This window comes from Centroberyx affinis, unplaced genomic scaffold, assembly GCF_046629955.1.
Source record: "Centroberyx affinis isolate AG114_WGS23_722 - 3 ecotype Tasmania unplaced genomic scaffold, CSIRO-AGI_Caff_v1 ptg003362l_1, whole genome shotgun sequence".
In the NCBI taxonomy this organism is placed as follows: Eukaryota; Metazoa; Chordata; class Actinopteri; order Beryciformes; family Berycidae; genus Centroberyx; species Centroberyx affinis.
Window position 1 is genome coordinate 66,559 of NW_027281355.1, and position 17,916 is coordinate 84,474.

Genomic DNA, 17,916 nt, shown 5'->3' on the forward strand with positions numbered 1-17,916 from the left:
ACCCAATAAAGATCCGTCATTACCATCAAGCTACCGTCCAATTTCTCTGATTAATGTTGACATCAAAATCATTGCTAAAGCACTCGCCCACAGAATGGAAAAAGTTATCGCATCCATAATTCACCAAGATCAAACCGGTTTCATTGAAGGCAGACAATCATCCAATAACACGCGTAGACTCTTTAACATAATAGACTATTCATCCCAACAACAAGCACAAACTATCATTGCCACACTTGATGCAGAAAAAGCTTTTGACAGGGTTAACTGGTCATTTCTTATTGCCACAATGCAAAAATTTGGCTTTGGGGAGTCATTTATTAACTGGATAAAAATCTTATACACTACACCTTCAGCCACAGTAATCACCAATGGACTAACATCACCACCTTTCACACTGCACAGGGGGACAAGGCAAGGATGCCCACTCTCTCCCCTCTTATTTACTATTTTCATTGAACCATTAGCTGCAGCTATTCGCCAGAACAATAACATCAAAGGAATCCAAACTCCAAATGCACACCATAAAATCAGTCTTTATGCTGATTAGGGTTGCAAAGGGGTGGAAAATTTCCGGTAAATTTCCAGAAAGTTTCCGGTTAATTTCCATGGGAAGTTAAGCTGGGGAATTTTGGAAATATTCCAAATTGGAAACTTTCCATGGGAATTATGGGAATTTATGGGAATTAATGGGAATTTATGGGAATTAACTGGGAATTGAGGGTAATTTAATGGAAAGGTATCATATCCAAGCATAAATATTTGTTTTGTTATAAGCAGACATCCATCCAAAATAATACAATTAAAACAGATTTATTTGTAAGTAGAACTTTATCAAGTGTTAAATATTTTATTGAACAATCAATTATTTCATTGAAGAACAAAAACATGAATGTTGAGTTAATTATTAAATATTGACCCAACCCATTCAAAAATTAATAAAAATGCACAGGAATGCACAGTGCGTGGTCTCAATAGCCCTGCAGTAAGCAGTGTGCTATGTGTGCATGTGATTGAGGAATAGCATAGATATTCAACTGTACTTGCATGATATCTGGTTGTTTTAGTCAGGATTATGCTAAAATATATTTTCCCCAACTATATTTAAGTTCCCTATTAAGAGCATACCTTCAATTTTGTAAATTCCTGGTTTATTCCCGTTTATTCCCATAAATTCCCGTTAATTCCCATGGAAAGTTTCCAACTTTGAAAATTCCCGGAATTTTGCAACCCTAATGCTGATGATATTTTACTCTTCTTAGAAAACCCTCACTCATCCCTGCCAGAAACAATAAAACTCATAGACTCATTTTCCAGAATCTCTAACTACTCTATAAACTGGCAAAAATCCTCTATCCTTCCATTGCACAGAAACAGCTGGGATGTGGCAGCTCATACTCCACCTATTCCATTATGCACCAGTCACATTACGTATCTCGGTATTGATATTTCCCCCAGGCTGTCAGAGCTGCTCAACCTCAACTACACACCACTTCTCAAAACAATAACGGACAAACTTCTTCGCTGGATGAACCTCCCACTCTCCATATTACGCCGAATTGCAACAATAAAAATGTCAGTACTTCCTAAAGTTAATTATCTCCTCTCTATGATTCCATCTCAACCCTCACTGTCTTGGTTTAAATCACTTGATTCTATCATAACAAAATTCTACTGGAAAAATAAAACACCAAGAATCAAACTCACAACTCTTCGAAAACCAAAGGCACAGGGTGGTCTTGCAGCACCACATTTTTAGTGTGCTTGCTTCAGCAAGCAAACTATTGTTATTCTGCTTACTTATTATTATACTTCAACTTATTATTATTCTTCCGGACACTTTTTTGGACTGCTACTCCTCTTGAACCGTTTGAGCTATCGACGCGGTTCAAACTTTAAAACAGCATGTTCGGGAATCGAGCGCTTGTATTTTTCTAACCGTTCCGATGTTTCGTTTTTTCGCAATTTACGTTTAAACGCGATTTTTTTTCCCCATAGAAATGAATGGCGGAATGTTCAGCTCGCTAGAGTGCGTCATGTCATCCCCACTCTAGCAATGTAAATATCTAAGTGATAGCACTTGCAGTTTTTGAGCTACTGACATCTGTTCAACACTTGTGCTTAACATTCATTTTGCCTACTTTAAACAGCTTTTTCTTTCTGCATATTCAGTATTTAAACTATAGTAGTTCCCACAATTTAGAGGCTACATACATATATTATATATCAAACTGTTCACACACTTCTTCTCTCTCTCACAATGTAAATATCTAAGTGATGGGATTTGTAGTTTTTGAATTATGAACGTTTGAGCTCCACTTGCGCCTCTGCTGCAGCTCTAATGCAGCTGTCCTGCTCTCTGCACTTCTCCATTTTCATACACACGCTGGGGCCAAACCCACTCTCTCTCTCTCTGTTAATACTGCTACTGCTAATGCTTCTACTTCTAATACTACTAGTACTGCTACTACTACTACTAATACTACTACTACTACTACTACTACTACCACTGCTACTACTACTACTACTTCTAATACTGCTAATACTACTACTTCTAATACTGCTACTACTACTACTACTACTACTAATACTGCTACTACTACTAATGCTACTACTATTACTTTTAATACTGCTACTAGTATTACTACTTCTACCACTGCTACTGCTACTACTACTTCTAATACTGCTACTTCTAACACTGCTACTGCTACCTTTACTATTTCTAATACTGCTAATACTACTACTAGTACTTCTAATACTAGTAGCGTTCCTACTACTGTTCAGTTACACAGTTAAAAAACTGCTTCAAACAGTGAAACTTCTAGTGCTGTAGTACTACTCCTACTACTGCAGCTACTACAGTTTCAGCAGTTTCTCTACTCCACTCTAGCTGTTTTATAGACTTACGCTGGCTTTCACTCTTTTACTCTTTCTACAGATAGTACTACAAGTATAAGTTCAGCTACTACTTCAAACACTTTCACTCTTTTACTCTTTCTACTGATACTACTACAACTATAAATTCAGCTACTACTTCAAACACTTTCACTCTTTTACTCTTTCTACAGATACTGCTACAACTATAAGTTCAGCTACTACTTCAAACACTTTCACTCTTTTACTCTTTCTACTGATAGTACTACAACTATAACTTCAGCTACTACAACTATAACTTCAGCTACTACTTCAAACACTTTCACTCTTACTCTTTCTACTGATACTACTACAACTATAACTTCAGCTACTACTTCAAACACTTTCACACTTTTACTCTTTCTACAGTTACTGCTACAACTATAACTTCAGCTACTACTTCAAACACTTTCACACTTTTACTTTCTGCAGATACTGCTACAACTATAAGTTCAGCTACTACTTCAAACACTTTCACACTTTCTACTGATACTACTACAACTATAACTTCAGCTACTACAACTATAACTTCAGCTACTATTTCAAACACTTTCACTCTTTTACTCTTTCTACTGACAGTACTACAACTATAACTTCAGCTACTACTTCAAACACTTTCACTCTTTTACTCTTTCTACTGATAGTACTACAACTATAACTTCAGCTAGTACTTCAAACACCAGATAGAAATACTCAAAATGTACAGACATTTAAACTCTTTGTAATGAAATTCAGCTGTCTTCAGCCTATTTGAAGTTTTTGTGTTAGGGACATTTGTTCAACATTAGTGCTCCAATTCAACTTTTTCCACTTAATTTAACTATAGTTCAACTCCTTCAACATTCTTTCTTTCAACTGTAATAATTCCCACACATTTGAACAGTTCATTCACATATTACACATGTATGTATGTTTTAAACATTGATATGGCATAAACCATTAATATGAGTCGTCCCTTATTGGATTTGATGAATAAATAAAAATAAATCTGTTTAAACCTATATTTTAATGTTTAAACTTCGGGGCTTTTATTTTGAAGGCTGAAAGCCCAAACCGGAAGTTGTATTCATTGATATTCTGATGATCTTAACACACGTAGCGTCTGTGTGCATCGAGTGGCTTTGACAAGCTGGAAGTTTCCCATTTCCCAGTGCACCTGAACGCACCATCGTCTAAAAGTTCTATTGCGGTTAGAAAAACACCAGTTGCGGTTTGGTATGAGAAGGTGAGTGCAACGTCGCTTTATCGGACAACTTAACGGTCATTTTTATCGCTATGTTGGTCCAGTGTAGGCTGAGAGATTGTTTCTATTTTTAAAATGCCATTAGATTTAACATTACATGCTAACTGAGACAAGCGACAGCTTTCAGACATTAATATTACGTTGGTAGCGCTGAAGACTGCTTTGAAAACGTCAACTGCCCAGTGCTAACGTTAGCCTGCTTAGCTAGCAAGAGACTGACGTTACTCTTTATGTAACGTTAATAATGTCAGTTAGCATTGTTGACAAGTTATTTCCAGTCGACCACCAAGGTTGACCATTTCACTAGCTAACCGGGCTAACGTTAATGTGGCTATCTTATCGGTCATAGCTAGAAATTGCATTAGTTTGAAAAAACACACTTAAAAATAGCCAATTAAAGCTACAACATAGTAACCTAGCCAAAAGAATGTTAGATAAACCGGGTGGTGTTTTTTCATTGTCAGTGAGATGATACAGATAAAGATATTTGACACTAGTTAAACTTAAGAGAAGACTAGCCTGTATTTGTGGTCTGACAGCTCTGGGGTGTGTGTAAATGTCTCATTGCTCTTGTATTTGCCCTGTATTTACAGATTGCCCTTGCTGAGACTCCTGCTCTGTCAGTGAGTATGCCGTGTGTTTTAAAGTAGCTCCAATCAAGTGAACAGCAACATTCTCTGTGTTTTACCTTCAACATTAAATACTACTGGTTACAGTGCAGTACCCAAATATATCCTTAGAATAAATAGGGATTTCAGCACCTATAGTCTCACTGCAATAGTAGTAGTAGAATAGTATATTCTAATGTAGTATTTTGATATGTCATTATGTGTTTTGATGGTGGTTTTTACAATGACAGTTATACTTTTTCTGAATTGATTAAGTTTTTGAGTTGTTGTTGTTTTTTTGCTCCTCCTTTGTTTACAGATTTCACAGCCTCAAGGTGAGTTCATTTTAGGTTGCCACTCATGTTGTGATTCACAAGTTTTGTTTTTTTCTGTTGATTTCAGTCTGCCCACTCTCTCACATCCTGCTTTGTGTAGCCTTCCCAAGGTTTCTCCCATTTCCCTTACTCAGATTTTGTGGGCATTTTTCCCCGTTCACACAGAGGGTCAAAGGTCAAACCAGTGCCGCTGTTGATTTAATTTGTTTCATAATGTGGCTGCTATGAAGCCCTTTGATATTGTACTGGTGAGGAGTGGGGAGAGTATATACTGTATGTCTAACTGTTAATGTGGGATGTGTTCCTGCTGTGATGTTGCTGTGGCAATTTGCTCTGATCAGCTGCTTTTGTCTAACCCATCTCTCTCTTTCTCACTCTCACAGTGATCGTCGATTGGTCCTGAGCTACCCTCAACAGTAAGTTCACACTTTTTACAGTACCAAAGCAAAGTACCAAAACAAATTCTTAGAAAATAGGGATTTCAGCACCTGTAGTATCAAAGTATGTAGTATCAGTATGTCAAAATAAGGTCAATGGAACATAACACAATATTTTACGAAATTATCCACAGTTTCCTTATACAATTTTAGAGTAATGTGACAATCATATAAAGAGCCCATTGTCCACAGTGGATGCTGTAGTTGGTTTGTCCGACTACGCTCACTCCTAATTGTAAACCTTGCCTAATTAGGGTTGCAAAGGGGTGGAAAATTTCCGGTAAATTTCCAGAAAGTTTCCGGTTAATTTCCATGGGAAGTTAAGCTGGGGAATTTTGGAAATATTCCAAATTGGAAACTTTCCATGGGAATTATGGGAATTTATGGGAATTAATGGGAATTAATGGGAATTTATGGGAATTAACTGGGAATTGAGGGTAATTTAATGGAAAGGTATCATATCCAAGCATAAATATTTGTTTTGTTATAAGCAGACATCCATCCAAAATAATACAATTAAAACAGATTTATTTGTAAGTAGAACTTTATCAAGTGTTAAATATTTTATTGAACAATCAATTATTTCATTGAAGAACAAAAACATGAATGTTGAGTTAATTATTAAATATTGACCCAACCCATTCAAAAATTAATAAAAATGCACAGGAATGCACAGTGCGTGTAGGGGGCGTGGTCTCAATAGCCCTGCAGTAAGCAGTGTGCTATGTGTGCATGTGATTGAGGAATAGCATAGATATTCAACTGTACTTGCATGATATCTGGTTGTTTTAGTCAGGATTATGCTAAAATATATTTTCCCCAACTATATTTAAGTTCCCTATTAAGAGCATACCTTCAATTTTGTAAATTCCTGGTTTATTCCCGTTTATTCCCATAAATTCCCGTTAATTCCCATAAATTCCCGTTAATTCCCATGGAAAGTTTCCAACTTTGAAAATTCCCGGAATTTTGCAACCCTATGCCTAATTACTGTAAATAGGCTGTAGGGCTATAGAGATACATGACAGAGGTGCATATTTACTTTTTCTGATTTGTTTCTGACAGGTCTATACAGTACAGTAGGCTGTGTCTGTTCATTGCACAGTTGACATTGTAAACCTTTTCAAACATCAGTACAGCATTAACCCAAACTGTATGTAAGCTGACAGGCATCTAATCATACAGTTTCCTTCTTCACTGTTGTTGGGTGAAAACGTATCTCCAAAATGTCCACTTTTCAGGAACTAAGGAGAACAACATTGTTTTTAGCCGTGCATCTATGAACAAGTGTTACAGGTACTGGTTTGTTAATTTCAATTATTTTACTCGACAACCTCGTCTTATGAATTTTTTCTTCTTGTCTTACAGGTGTGCTGCTGCCGCTGGTTCCAGTTGCACCTCTATACACGTTCCATCTTTCTATCCCTCTAGTCTATACCGCTCTGCCTTTTGTTTGGGTTTTCCTCTCTTTCTGTCCTTAATACTGCTCTGTCTAATTTTTGGAGTTTCTATCTTTCTCTCCCTCTACATCTATACCACTCTATCTAATTTCGGTGACATTCTACTATTTGGATACACAATTTGAGAGTGGATTTTTCAGAGAAACTATTTTCAGAGAAACTATTTTTGAGAACTGAACTGAACTGAACTGAACTGGATTGAACTGAACTGCACTGAACTGCACATGATTTCTGAAGACACTATTTTGGTCACACTGTTTGGATTGCACCTCACACTCCATTACACCAGATTCTCCCTCTGAATTTGTTTGCTCTAACTCTCTCTCACTCTCTCACACTCTCTCTGTGTTAAGTACTGTGCTCCCACTGCATTTGGCAGGATTTGAAAAGCACAAATCTGTATCCAGACAGAATTTAAAGAATTGCTATTCATAGACTACAGAACTACTGAGTACTTTAATATTGAATCTGAATAGAAAGAATATTGAACTGAGTTAACTACATATTATTATATATTATTATATATTGAATTGTTTAGAGTGTTTAGAGTTCTTTAGACTTGTGTGTACTGAATTATATTTAAACTATTGAGAATTTTATACATAAGTTAATTCTGATTGTTGCAGATCCACGCTAATAAACAGTCTGAGTAGAATCTATTTGTTTGATCTGAATAGCCATATCAAAGTGCTTAATAAAAGTTGCCAAGGAGAAGGAACTGGACACATCTGAAGCAGCCGTATCCTGTCAGCAGAACAACGTACCTGACTGGTGAATGGTAAACAGGTGGTAGAATACTGATACTAAAAGCACTCCTATTTGTTTAGACCTTTCCCAAATACTTCATGCTCTACTGAGTGAGCAGAATCAAATTTATTTTCACTGAATTAAAATCAACTGATCTGTTGCATTTGACGCAAGAAATTTGAATAATTTTAATAGTTTGATACAGAACTCCTGATACACATTTCTTTACATCTGTTGCTATCTACTGTGTGTATTTTAGACAGATACCAGTTATATACACAACACTTTTACATATTACATTGATTTGGTTTTGATTAGTGCTTTAGATTTGTGTTTACTAAATTACATTCAAATTAAACAAGTAGAAATAGCCTGCTGCTTGTAATATTTCAAAAGTACTTTCTATTACTGATTACCAGGCAACTGAGTCGAGTCGTCTCTCAGAACTAAAGTTTGACTGATATTACACTGAAAAGTGAGTTCTTACACTATTTTCAGTTCTTCTGGAGACCAAACTGATAGATAACCTGATATAGATCATTCTTCATATTTCTGTATTGAGATTTCACTGACAGTTCTATCTGAATTGCATTTACTGCAATACATATTGTTATCTACCAGTAAATATTTAAGGAAGTAACATCTAAATATTGAGTAAGGTCAGGTAATTCCTTAGACGTGTCTGTAGCTGTTTGAATTATATTGCAAACATCTTTTGTAAATATAGTGGAAATAAGTGTTTGCTGCTTGCCAAATACAAGAGTAAATCCTATTACTGACTGTAGCTGATAAATATCCATATAGTCTCAATTTCAGCTGTCAATAGCCATATCTGCCAATTTACAGCTAAATTGTGTAAGGTGTCAAAAGAGAATCAACAACATAAGCGGACATTTGAACTTTTATATTGACCTGTGTAGAACATTGAAGTGAGTGAACGACTGAGTGAAAAAAACTATTACAAAAAACAACTCATATCACCCAGTTGTTTTTACAGTAGTGTTCATTAGTGATATTAACACTTGCACCTTAAATTTGGAATATAAGTACTTTTACAGAAAATATTTACATTATTACTGTTAGATTTACGCTGATTGCATTTCTATAGCAGTGTTTGTCACTTTTGTACACATTTTCATCACTTATTGATCGTATAGGAAATTTTATCAGTGTCCAATAGTGTAATAAAGAGTAAATACTTTGCAACAAGCTCATTTTCTTTGTGGAAAAACTGCTGAATTCAAGATAACCATGCCAAGGCGAGGGAAAAGATCAGAAGCATCAAAACAGCGCTGGAGGAAGCTGAGCTTAGAAGTTGGTGTACCCAGTCAGCAGACACACACAGCAGACTCTGGTCACACAGCCCCTGTACAGGTCACAGCCAGCCAGCCAGATGTGATACATGTCAGAGCCTCCCACTGCCAGGCTGATGCTAGATATAATGAGTACTCCAGAAATGCTCAGTGCGCTTGTAATTCTCTCACGTTTCTTGTCCATCACAATGAAAATGAGCAGCTCCAAAGCCCTGACCTTGATAAAATACTGGAGGAAGGTGATGCTATGTACACTAGTGTCAGGGCAATGCTTGAGATAGAGAACAGATTTAAGGAGAGACGTTTGGCCTTTGATGAGCTCCCATGCTGGGCTATGTGCAATAACCATGAGTACGATGTTATCAAAGCAGATGTAATGCATGGTTTCTTCACTGCCACTGCTCCATGTGCAGAAATGGAAGCGCTGTACCCAAACCTTGCAACAAGACTGCAGTGTCTCTCAACCGATGTCAGTCAAGCATTGCTTACATTATCTGGGACCACCATTGCTGTATTCAGAGACACCTCTGGAAGATATGGCATCTTTGATCCACACTCCAGGTCAGCTGATGCATTGGTACTGATGGAACAGTCTGGAGGCAAAGCTTTAATTCTGTCTTTCAAAAGTTTGAATGACATGATTGAGAGATTACATATGATGTTTGACTGGGTGTCTCCTGATGGGCAATATAACTTCATGCCTGTCTCATTTCAGAGGGTAGATGTATCTGTAAATGATGTTCCACACCAAGCAGATCCTGCTGCACACATCCCTGATCCAGCTGCATGTGCTGAAATGTCAGAGGTCACACTTTCTGTTCAGCCAGTTGAAACACATTCCTCACGCTCAGCACAAAGCTTTGAATTACCACCACTAGACATTCAAATGGAGCGGATGACTTCATGTGTCCAGCAGCTACATGCATCCAGTAATTAAAAAAAAAATGAACAAAGCGCAACAAAGAAAGAACATTAAAAGGGCTGTAGCAAAGAGAAAAAGTGGACAAGCTATGACAATGCAACCAATGTGCAAGCCTTCAAGCTATGAAAAAAGAAAGGCAAAAAAGAGGTTGTATGACAAGAACAAATATACAAAGTCTCTACTGTTCAGGATGAATAAAAAACTGTCATTAACTCATAGATATTCAAATGACTTAGAATATTGTGCAAAGAAAAGATGTAATGTCACTACACGATATAATCAAGATGAAGAATTTCAGAAGAGACAGAAATGTTTTATCACTACAAAATACAGTCAGGATGCAGTATTTCGGACAAAACAGAAATCCTGTGTCACTACACGATACAATCAAGATGAAGAATTTAGGACAAAACAGAAATCCTATTTCACTACACGATACAATCAAGATGAAGAATTTAGGACAAAACAGTACACACATACGTCGGGGCACGCTGTACTACACGATACAATCAAGATGAAGAATTTAGGACGAAACAAATGTCTTATATAACAGAACGATATGCAAATGACCAAGTGTACAGAATGAAACAAAAACTGTCTCTACTAAACAGATATAGAACTGATCCAAAGTTCAGATCACGCCATGTAAAACGCTGTGCATTTCACACGAAACGGAAATCCTATATCACTACACGATACAATCAAGATGAAATGTTTCGGACAAAACAAATGTCTTATATAACAGAACGATATGCAAATGACCAAGTGTACAGAATGAAACAAAAACTGTCTCTACTAAACAGATATAGAACTGATCCAAAGTTCAGATCACGCCATGTAAAACGCTGTGCATTTCACACAAAAAACAAATATGCAAGTGAACCAGCTTTCAGGATGCTTCACAAATTGCGCTGTGCCCTACGCATAAAGAGAAAATATAGACAAGGCAACTTTATGTGCTCCAACAGACTTCAGCAACCCGTTACAACCAATAATCGACCCAATGAAATGCAGAACAAGCTGATACAGCTAGCTATATCATCTTTCAAGCAGGCTATACAGCGTGCCCCGACGTATGTGTGTACAGTGTGTCACAGAGCGCTGTTTCCTGACCAAGTGAAACAATGCAACCATGCAGCATACATAAAGAACCCACTATCATTCCTGCTTGCCTGACTGGTACCTATGTTCATGTATGCAATGAAACATGTGCAGGCCTTGAACAATGCTGCATTCCTGAGAGGAGAACAGAATGGATCTGTCATAGCTGTCATGAGAATCTCAAGTCAGGACGTATGCCAACAATAGCAGTGGCCAATAAGTTAGCGCTGTCACCAATTCCATCAGAGCTGCGTGATTTAAACATACTGGAAAGACAACTCCTGGCAAAAATGTTGCCCTTTTCAAAGATCGTGACACTGGCAAAAGGAAAACAGAGAGCTATACACGGTGCTATGGTGTGTGTACCATCTGAGGTGGAAACAACAGTGACCAGCTTACCAAGATCTCACAGCACCTCCCAGCTCTTGAAAGTGAAATTGAAGAGACGCCTGAGTTATAAATCATACCAGCAATTTCAGACAGTGAACATGAAAAATGTACTTGCTGGCCTATCAAAACTGAAAGAGACTCACTCTGAATACAAAGACATAACAATCAACAATAATGCTGTCTTTCATGTTGACAACACGACACATGACCAAACTGATGACGATGAAGTGACAGGGGCACAAGTATGCAGCGCACCCGGTGTTATCTCTGTGCAGGCATCTCACTGTCAGGCTCACAAGGACTATAAGGAGTTTTCAAGAAACCATCAATGCACATGTATGGCTCTCACATTTTTGGCCCACCATAATGAGGAAGCAGAGTTAAGCAGTGCAGATCTTGACAACATACTGAAGCGTGGTGACTCTCTCTATACTGATGTCAAACAAAAGCTCATTGCAGAGGATAAGTTTAGAGACAACCACTTGACCATGGAACAACTGCCACAGACTGTTCAAACTGAGAGAGATGAATACACAGTGATCAAGTCTCCAGTGATGATGGGATACCTGAGAGCCAAAGCTTCACGTGCTGACTGGGAGAGTTGGTGGCTTGATCTTTCCACAAGACTTGAGTGTCTGTCATCAGAGGTCAAACATGCATTGCTTATTGTATCTCCTGAGTGCATTGCTGTGTTTAGTGACAGATCAGGAAGATTCGGTTTCTTTGATTCTCACTCTAGAACTGCTGATGGTTTGCGTCACCCTGGTAACACTGGAACTGCTGTGATGCTCACTTTTACACATCTGAGTGATATGATTGAAAGGATTCACACGTTGTTCCAAATTCATGCTGATGAAGCCCCATATGATTTTATGCCAGTGTCATTTGAAAGCGTAAACATGCCCTCTGATGAAAATGGTGCATCACAAAATGCCATGGCTGTGTCATATGATGACTCTGAGTTAATGGATGTTGACAACTGTGATGGCAGTGATTTGACAATGGAACAAGAGCATGGTTTGGCAAATCAAAAAGGAACACAGCACCACTTACCACCTGTAGGAGAACATGATGCACAGCATGAACAAACTAGTACATCAGATTCCCAAAGTGATGTGATGGAGGTTGATAATGATAACGTACTTGAGCAGAACACAGATGCAACACTTAAAAATGAAAGTGATGGACAAAATGAGCAGTCACCTAACTCAGAGGAGGAGAAAGATGATCTGAGACCTGGTCTTGCCCTTGACACTTGCCTGCAACCCACTGATATTGGACAGGATATTCTATCATATGGTGAAGGAATATTCAGTATCGCCCCTGCCGAAGGAAAAAGGCCAGTCAGCTTTTTTAAAACACCAAAACTAGAAGCAATGGCTTTCCCTGTTCAGTTCCCTACTGGAAACACACTCGATGAGGTCAGACAGATAAAAATATCTCCAAGCATGTACTTCAATGCGAGGCTGTTTTCTGTAGATACTCGTTTCGCAAGAGACCAAACCTACCTCTTCTTCGCCCAGTTTGTCACAGAGATACACATGGCCAAATCTAGTATGTCAATACAGTTGAGAAAAGGGAAAGCTGAAACTAAAGATGGCCGCAAAATATCTAACAGGCTATTGCGGGATAAGCGTGAGGTTGAGAAACTGGTACACATTAAGGATGCAACAAGATTCATGCAGCCTCTGAGAGGGACTCCAGCATACTGGGACAAAACGCTAAAAGATCTGCTCGCCATGATCAGACAGTTGGGGAAGCCTACTTTCTTCTGTACATTCAGTGCTGCAGAGATGAGATGGCCAGAGGTTATAACAGCAATAAAAGCACAACAAGGTGAACAGGTGGAATTTTCAGAGCTTGACTGGACTACAAAATGTGACATACTACGAAGCAACCCCGTCACAGTCATGCGCATGTTTGAGAAACGTGTTGATGCGTTAATGAGAGATCTGCTCATGTCAGAGGCACAGCCCATTGGTGAGGTACTCGATTACTTTTACCGTGTGGAATTCCAGGCTAGAGGCAGCCCGCATATTCATCTCATGGTTTGGATACAAGATGCGCCTGTATTCGAAGAAGACTCTGATGCAACCGTGTGTGCTTTTGTCGATCGCTACATAACATGCCAGCTGCCAGATGCAATCAAAGACCCTGAGCTGTACAGCATAGTTACGGAGGTTCAGACGCACAGCAGAAATCATTCCGCTTCATGCAGGAAAGGCTCTAAAGTCTGCCGTTTTGGTTTTCCAAAGCCACCTATGCCACAGACAAAGATAACTCGCCCAAGGTCAGCAGACATGGATGAAGCAGACACCTCAGTTCCAAACGAGTCAAACAACAATGATTCAGACACACAGGCAGCCAAATTGAAGCTCAAACCAGTGTGGGATCTGCTCAACGACCCTAACGCCTCTTTTGACAGTCTATCAGAGCTGCTAGCCCAATGTAATTTGAGCTTGGAGGAATACAAGCAATGCGCTGAGGCAATGACCAAGTCGAGTGTGATTATCATGAAGCGAGATCCAAAAGACTGTTGGGTGAATGGATACAATGCAGATCTACTGAGAGCCTGGAACGCCAACATGGATATCCAGTACGTTCTCGACCACTACAGATGTGTCATGTACATGTTGTCCTACATATCCAAACCCGAACACGACATGAGTGAATATCTAAAGGCAATAATCCAAGATGTCAGGCAAACAGATGTAACTCAGCAGGAGGAAATGAAGCAAATTATGCAGGCTTACTCTAAACATAGACAAGTCAGCGCTCAAGAATCTGTGGCCCAAACGTGCAGCCTGCCACTGAAAAAATGCTCCCGCAACGTTGTGTTTATACAGACAGATGACAATTCCCTGAAAATGAGCCTTCCCATGAGTGCACTGGAGAACAAGACACCAGAGTCACTGGATGTGTGGATGACAGGATTGCCAGAGAAATACAGGGCAAGACCAGAAACACCTGACTTTGAAACTATGTGTCTGGCAGACTTTGCTTCAGGTTGTAGAGTTGTCTATGGCAGGCAAAAGAATGGGAAGAATGTTGTGCCTCTACTCAATGACACGGGACATATTCAAAAACGAACAGTAGGGAAACCTGCAATTATCAGATATGCCCGCTTTTCCCAGGAAAGAGATCCAGAGAAACACTATGGCCGGCTACTCAAACTGTATCTCCCTAACCGCTCTGACTCACAGCTGAAAACCGAGAGATTCCCAACATATGAAGCATTTTACAAAGGTGCCTGTGTGAAACTTCCTGGAACCGAGTACATCCAGTCTGTGTATGAAATTGTGAATGAGAACAGAGCACGATATGAGCAACATGAAGAAGAGGTAGAGAGAGCCGTTAAGGAGTTTGAACAGAATGGCCCTATTGAGGATGCATGGTCCACTTTTGCACCTGAAATTGATCTAGTTCGGTTGGAATGCATTGCAGAACAAGAGCAAGTAGACCCTAATGAACAAAATGAACAAGATGATATTCCAGACTACAGCACTCACTCAGATGAAAGAGGAGGAACAGTACCAGCAGTGGAAGCTCCTAAAATAAACAATAAAGTCATCCGCTCAATGTATCAAAACCTGAACCAGACACAGGCCTCTATATTTTACACAGTCCGTGATTGGTGTACAAAGCGCGTGTGGGGCCAAAATCCTGAGCAGTTCTTCTATTTCATCACTGGAGGAGCCGGCTGTGGCAAGTCACATCTCATCAAATGCATCTATGCTGAGGCCACTAAGATACTGCATGAACTCCCCCGACTCTGTGAAGAGACAGACATATCGATGCCCACGGTGTTACTGACTGCATTCACTGGTACCGCAGCATTCAACATATCAGGAAAAACACTGCACTCCGTTCTCAAACTGCCGAGAAGTTTAAAGCCACCTTATCAAGGACTTGGAAATGCACTAGATGAAGTGAGGTCTACACTGTCAAATGCAGAGATAATTGTCATTGATGAAGTGTCAATGGTTTCGAAACATCTGTTTGCCTATGTCAACTGGAGATTGCAGCAGATCAAAGGCAGCAAAAAACCTTTTGGAGGCATGTCAGTTATAGCCGTTGGAGACTTTCATCAGCTGCCCCCACTTGAAAAAGCAAAAGCCCTCTGCGTGTTTGAGGATCATGTGATCGACTTCTGGCAAGAGCATTTTCAAATGATCACGCTGACAGAGATCATGCGACAGAAAGAGGATGTTGCTTTTGCCCAACTGCTGAACAGAATCCGGGTGAAACAAAAGACAGAGCCCCTATCTGAGGATGACAAAGCTTTGCTCTCACAAGCTGTGACTGACCCGGCAAACTGCCCCAATGATGTGATACACATATTTGCGACCAACAAAGAGGTGGATGAACACAATGGTGCAACAATTTCCGCTCTTCACAGCAATATCATTAATATAGATGCAGATGACTACAAAAAAGATCCACGGACAGGACAGATGCAGAGACAAGCCAAACCCTTTAAATCACAGAAAGGAGATCTGCCTGACACGATACAAGCTGCCGAGGGTGCCCGTGTAATGATCATCAGAAATATAGATGTGGAAGACGGCCTGGTGAACGGTTCGTTTGGCAAGATTTCCAGAATTGTGACTCAGACTCTAAATGGTGTGAGCAGAGTACAAATGCTTGGTCTAGAGCTTGACAGTTCAAGTGCAGGACAGAAACACCGCAACAAGGTACCTGGTGGACCTGATAACCTGGTGTACATTGAGAGAATAGAGGAAAACCTGAGCAGAAAAGGAGTGGTTCGCAGGCAATTCCCAATGAAGCTAGCGTTTGCGTGCACAAGTCACAAAGTTCAAGGCATGACAACACAGTCTGCAGTAGTTTCACTGAAACGTGTATTTGAACCAGGCATGGCATATGTTGCACTGAGCAGAACAACTTCCCTCCGTGGATTGCATGTCACTCATTTGGATGAAAAGAAAATCTACACAGATCCTGAAATCGCAGCCTCTCAGGAGCGATCAATTTCTTGAATACTTACAACTTAAATCCTCAATCCAAGCAGCATTCCACATTAAAACTACTAACCTGAGCCTTCCACCTTCATGTTCAGATTTAATCAATATCCATTCATCAAAAAAACTTCTCTCCAAAATATACAGAATCATTTCATATTCAGATAAAACACTCTCCTTACCGACAACAAAATGGGAAAAGGACTTATCAATTGTTCCTGATGCCAACTTCTGGAACCAAATCTGCCAAAACATTTATCTCATGACGAAAAATGCAAATCTACAGTTAATACAATACAAGATTCTTCACAGGACACACTACACAGGACAAAAAATGTTTAAAATGGGATTCGCATCTGAAATTTGTACTAACTGCACTCAAAAGAAACCGGACATTTATATCCACGCCATCTGGTACTGCACACCTGTTCAACAATTCTGGTATGAGGTCACAAAGTCAATGACAAACTTCTTGGGCTGCCACATCCCCCTATCTTCATCTCTCTGGTTACTTGGCGACACCTCAACAATAAACCTGACATTCCCCAACAACAAATTAATTCTCATAGCCCTAACTATCGCCAAGAAAACTATCCTCATGAACTGGAAATCCAAGAACAACATCAGTATAGCACAGTGGAAAAATCTACTCATTGACCACATCTCCATGGAACACTTCACCCAACACCCAGTAATAGAACCCCTCTCCATCTGGTCTCTACTCATCAACTTCCTGCAGACCTAACCTGTCCCCTGTGTTTATTTCACCAACTGTAGCTGTTCTGCCTGAGAACCAATCCCCTCATACACAAACACCCAACACCTTTCTTTTTTTTTTTTTAAGGATTATCATCATTATTATCATTGTCACTGTGGTTGTAATTTTATATCATTATTACTCACTATTTATTTATTTTGTATTTTATTTTACTTACTTATTTATTTTTCTGCTTTCCCAATTATAATACTGATAATATGGTGGTCATTGTATGGTGTTAGTATATGTTAGTGATAGTATGATATATTACTGTTATTATTGTACTAACTATATCAACATTATGTATTATTATTATTAATAATATCATTATTATTATTATTATTAGTCAATAAGTATATTTAATTATCATAATTATCATTATCATTGCAGCTCTACTACTATAGCTAAATATTGTTCTCACTTAATGTTATTTATTTTGTCATCTACCCTCTTTTTTAGTTGTCTATCTTATTTATTTATTTTTTCTTTTTCTCTTGCTTAATGATGGTGGGGGTGGTCTGGGTGGGGTTGAGGTAGGGGTGAGCGGTGGCTCCGTGTTGGGCCCTCTGCTGATATGGGGGGGGCCTCTGGCGGGGGTGGGCGGGCGTGGGGCTGAAGGAGCCCTTCCCCTCTCTCTCCCTCTCGCCCTCAAAAACAAACAAAACAAAAAAAAAATAAAAATAAAAATAAAAATAAAAAATAAAAAACACA